The sequence below is a fragment of the Leptodactylus fuscus genome, chromosome 5 (genome assembly GCF_031893055.1).
Source record: "Leptodactylus fuscus isolate aLepFus1 chromosome 5, aLepFus1.hap2, whole genome shotgun sequence".
In the NCBI taxonomy this organism is placed as follows: Eukaryota; Metazoa; Chordata; class Amphibia; order Anura; family Leptodactylidae; genus Leptodactylus; species Leptodactylus fuscus.
In genome coordinates, this window is record NC_134269.1 from 181,966,215 (window position 1) to 181,972,214 (window position 6,000).

The window sequence follows — 6,000 nt, forward strand, 5'->3', positions numbered from 1 at the left end:
CAATCAGCGCTGGCTCTGCTGGAGGAGGCGGAGTCTAAGATCGCTCCACACCAGTCTCCATTCAGGTCCGACCTTAGACTCCGCCTCCTCCGGCAGAGCCAGCGCTGATTGGCCGAAGGCTGGCCAATGCATTCCTATGGGAATGCAGAGACTTAGCAGTGCTGAGTCAGTTCTGCTCAACTACACCGTGTGCCGAGTGTGCACACTCGGCTCTGCTACATCAAATGTAGCAGAGCCGAGGGTGCACTAGAACCCTTATGCACACTCGGCTCTGCTATATCAGATGGGCTGACCGGCACACGGTGTAGTTGAGCAGAACTGGCTCAGCACTGCTAAGTCTCTGCATTCCCATAGGAATGCATTGGCCAGCCTTCGGCCAATCAGCGCTGGCTCTGCCGGAGGAGGCGGAGTCTAAGGTCGGACCTGAATGGAGACTGATGTGGAGCGATCTTAGACTCCGCCTCCTCCAGCAGAGCCAGCGCTGATTGGTCGAGTTCCGTACTCTGGCCAATCAGCGCTGGCCAATGCATTCCTATGAGAATGCAGAGACTTAGCAGTGCTGAGACAGTTCTGCTCAACTACACCGTGTGCCGGTCAGCCCATCTGATGTAGCAGAGCCGAGTGTGCACCCTCGGCTCTGGTATATCAGATGGGCTGACTGGCACACGGTGTAGTTGAGCAGAACTGGCTCAGCACTGCTAAGTCTCTGCAGTAGCAGGCTCTGCTACATCTGATGTAGCAGAGCCGAGTGTGCACACTCGACTCTGCTATATCAGATGGGCTGACCGGCACACGGTGTAGTTGAGCAGAACTGGCTCAGCACTGCTAAGTCTCTGCAGTAGCAGGCTCTGCTACATCAGATGTAGCAGAGCCGAGTGTGCACACTCGGCACACGGTGTAGTTGAGCAGAACTGGCTCAGCACTGCTAAGTCTCTGCATTCCCATAGGAATGCATTGGCCAGCCTTCGGCCAATCAGCGCTGGCTCTACCGGAGGAGTCGGAGTCTAAGGTCGGACCAGAATGGAGACTGGTGTGGAGCGATCTTAGACTCCGCCTCCTCCAGCAGAGCCAGCGCTGATTGGTCGAATTCCGTACTCTGGCCAATCAGCACTGTCCAATGCATTCCTATGGGAAAAAGTTTATGTCACAAAAATCACAATTACACACCCGATAGAGCCCCAAAAAGTTATTTTTAATAACATTCCTACCTAAATAAAGGTTATCCCTAGCTATCCCTGCCTGTACATCTATCCCTGTCTCTTAGTCACAAAGTTCACATTCTCATATGACCCGGATTTGAAATCCACTATTCGTCTAAAATGGAGGTCACCTGATTTCGGCAGCCAATGACTTTTTCCGATTTTTTTCGATGCCTCTGGTGTTGTAGTTCCTGTCCCACTTCCCCTGCATTGTTATTGGTGCAAAAAAAGCGCCAGGGAAGGTGGGAGGGGAATCAAATTTTTTTTCGAGTTTGCCACGTGATGTTCGATTCGAATCGAACACATCGAACAGCCTGATATCCGATCGAACATGTGTTCGATAGAACACTGTTCGCTCATCTCTAGATTTCACCTCAAAATCCGCCTCCATACAATGGTGGTCTATGGAAACCGCTAGCTTTCGTTTTTCTGCTAGCAGTTTTTTGCTGCTAGCAGAAGAAAGAAGCGACATGAGCTTTCTTCAGGTGGATTTTGCCTGAGGAAAGCAATAGAAGTGAATGGGAGGCAAAAAACGTGTTGCGTTTTTTTTTTTTTTTGCAAAAATAGTGACGCGGTTTTTTACGGTCCATTCACTTTAAGGGAGGGGAAAACTGCCTGGCGTTTTCTGAAGCGGTTTTTACCAAAAACTGCTCCAAAAAATGCCTCAAGGTCAAAAAACGCTTCCTAATTAGGAAGCGTTTTTTTTTCTGGACCAAAATAAGCCAGGCGGTTTTTACGTGTGAACTAGCCCTAATCCTTCTTACTCTCTTATTTAGGGTCCATTAGGCGCCAGAAGAAGATGCATGAAGATGACGTTCCAGAAGAAGATGGAGCCAGCGCTGGAGAGTTCTCTCGCAGCATTGGGGATGCCCCAGTGCTGTTTGTGCGCTGGGTCCCGCCCCCAGTGCTGCAAGAACTCATTTGCATACCGACGGAAAACTGAATTTTAACCAAACGGCGGGGTGAAAAAGACATCTAATGAATTCAGCGCTGTGTCGGCTTTCCAGCAGTATATGGAACTGCCTGTGCCCAATCTGATGAAAGGTCCTCTTTAACCAATGCACTTGCATTGGCAAAATGAGGCATTGAGCAAAGGACCTTCAAGGACCTGCAAAAATTAAACAAAGGGAGCGTGTCGTTCAGTGGTTGCTACAGTAATGATATAGGACACTCCCCACTTCTTTAGCAAGAGAGATTAAAGCCCAGAGGAAGGAGGCCCCTGCGTCCCCTGTGTCTGCATCCTGCAAAGAAGAGGAGAGGAAGCTACAGTAAAGTAAAACACACAGGCACCTGCTAGAGTTACTAATCCTATTATTGTCAGGCATTTGGGGTTATTAATTTAGTTTCAGTAACTCCATGTGCCTCACATTAATAGCAGTTAACCCCATCATGTCCCTCACATTAGATTGTAAGCCCTTGCGGGCAGGGCCCTCTACCCCATTGTGCCAGTCAGTCATTGTTAGTATTATATCTACTTGTATATCTTGTGTACTGTATGTAAACCCCCAAATGTAAAGCACCATGGAATTAATGGTGCTATATAAATAAACAATGACAATAATAACCCTTGTGTGCCCCATATAAGGGTTACTAATATGTGAGACACATGGGGGGGTACTAATAAAGGACCTTAATTATGAAGATACCTAATTATTACCTCCATATGTCCCACATATCAGTAACTCTTATGTGAGGGACATGATGGGGTTAACTGCTATTAGTATGAGGGACATGGAGTTACTAAGCTGTAATGCACATGATCGTACTTTTTATCTGCAATGGTGGATAAAATTATGGACTATTATATTTCAATAGGCCCATACACATAGATGCTTTTGCAGCTGTGTGTCCGGGCCAAATTTAAGAGCTGCAACTTATGACTCTAGGCTTATGTTCGAGTTAATAAGTTTTCCCAGTTTTTTTGTGGTAAAATTAGGGGCCTCTGCTTATATTCGTTTCGGCTTATACTCGAGTATATATATTTTTTGTGTATAATATATACTGTATTTTCTGGACTATAAGGCGCACATAAAATCCTACGATTTCCTCAGAAATCGAAAGTGCGCCTTATAGTCCGGTGCGCCTTATATATGGATGGAAGCGGCGGCACGCGAGGAGTTAAGCGGCAGCCGCCGGCAAAGTCTGCGTGCCGCTTCCATACATTGCAATGGGAGCGTGCTATTCAAATAGTATTCGCTCATCTCTAACTTCAATTGTAACTTCTTACAATTGAAGTTTAGAGATGCACAAATACTATTCGAATAGCACGCTCCCATTGCAATGTATGGAAGCGGCACGACGCATGGATGACGCATGCACAGTCGGCTCTAACAGGCTCTCGCAGCCAGAGCCGACTGCGCATGCGTCATCCATAACGCCCAAAGAAGACGACACAGAAGGGGAGGACGCAGCTCAGGAAGAAGACGGCGCTGGATATGGCAAAAGGTAGGAGACGAATAGCCTTTTTTAAGGCTATTCCCACGTGGTCAAGAGAAAAAAAACTTCTTTTAATGGTAGAATCCCTTTAACTCGTCGCGTGCCGAGGGCTTCCATTCATTTCAATGGAAGCATGCCATTGAAATGAATAGAAGCAGCTGGCACGCGGGGGGTTAAGCGGCCGCCGGCAAAGTCTGAGTGCCGCCGCTTTCAATCACATATAAGGCGCACCGGACAGTGCTGCGCCTTATAGTCCGGTGCGCCTTATATATGAACCTAGACAGGACTATAAGGCGCTCATGGGTAATGCGCCTTATAGTCCAGTGCGCCTTATAGTCCGCAAAATATATATATATATATATATATATATATATATATATATATATATATATATATGTCAGAGATGGGGGACATGAATCTGGGGGCATATATATATATATATATATCCTACTAATATTATAAATGTGAAAGTTTGTGTGTTTGGATGTAAAACGCCTGGATGGATTTGCGTGCAATTTTCCACAAACATAGTTTTCCCTTAGGATTGAGTCATAGGCATACCTTCCAACTTTTGAAGAACCGAAAGAGGGACAAATTTAGCCCCGCCCACTTTTGTGTTGACTCCACCCACTCGTTAATTTTTCATGTGCCTGCACACAGTATAATCCTCCTACAGTCACCCGTAAATTATATGTCCCCCCTCTATCTCTCCCCCAGTTTCATATACACCCTTCATCTGCCCCCAGTTTCATGTCCCTCTTCGATCTCTGCCCCCAGATTCATGTCCCCACACCTCTGCCCCCAGTTTCATGTCCACTCCATCTCTGCCCCCAGATTCATGTCCCTCCATCTCTGCCCCCAGATTCATGTCCCCACATCTCTGCCCCCAGATTCATGTCCCACATCTCTGCCCCCAGATTCATGTCCCCCATCTCTGCCCCCAAATTCATGTCCTCTCCATCTCTGCCCCCAGTGTCATGCCGTCCTCTCCATCTCTGCCCCCAGTGTCATGCCGTCCTCTCCTTCATCTGCCCCCAGATTCACGTTCCACCTCCACATTAAACTTACCTTCTCCTCCGCTCCCTCGCCGCTCTCTGCCCGCCTCTCTCGCTGACACATGCGGCTGAAGGAAGGAGCTGACACAGGTCAGCTCCTCGCTTCGCCGCTGCCCGCCTCTCTCCCTGACACATGCGGCTGAAGCTGCTCGCGTGCTCGCTTCCCCGCTGCGTCTCTCTCTCGCTGACACATGCGGCTGAAGCGAGGAGCTGACATGTGTCAGCTCCTCGCTTCGCCGCTGCCGCCGGCTCCTGGCTTGTACATCGCGTCTACAAGCCAGGAGCCGGCGGCAGCGGTGAAGCGAGGAGCTGACACAGGTCAGCTCCTCGCTTCAGCCGCATGTGTCAGCGAGAGAGAGACGCAGCGGGGAAGCGAGCACGCGAGCAGCTTCAGCCGCATGTGTCAGGGAGAGAGGCGGGCAGCGGCGAAGCGAGGAGCTGACCTGTGTCAGCTCCTTGCTTCAGCCGCATATGTGTTCAACTCAGATCTGCGTCCTCTGGACGCAGATCTGAGTTGAAATCGGGACATACCTCCCTCCAACCGGGACCACGGGACATGTCACCCAAATCGTGACTGTCCTGCGGAAATCGGGACGGTTGGGAGGTATGCATAGGCTACTTTTGGTGCCACTAAACAACATGGCTTCCTAGCAGGAGACTCACAAAAGCAGGACTCCTAGCCCCAGCTATAGACTCACACACACTGCCTGGCATTTCCTGCCTCAACCTGCCTGCACACTCCTTACTGTCACTTCAGGAGTAGCCCTCACTCTACTCACTCACATTTACATATAGCTTTCCACTATATAACAGATCACATTGTCTGTATCACTACATACACAATATAACAGATCACATTGTCTGTATCACTACATACACAATATAACAGATCACATTGTCTGTATCACTACATACACAATATAACAGATCACATTGTCTGTATCACTACATACACAATATAACAGATCACATTGTCTGTATCACTACATGCACAATATAACACATCACATTGTCTGTATCACTACATGCACAATATAACACATCACATTGTCTGTATCACTACATGCACAATATAAAATATAATATAATATATATATATATATATATATATATATATATATATATATATATGTCTGTATCACTACATACACAATATAACACATTACATTTGCTACCCCACCAAACTTTTTAAAGCACTTTTACAGTTTCACACGTCTGTGTCCGCCCAATTCTCAAATCACCGCAGACGAAGTCGCGGGTAAAAGCTAATATATATATATATATATATATATATATATATATATATATAT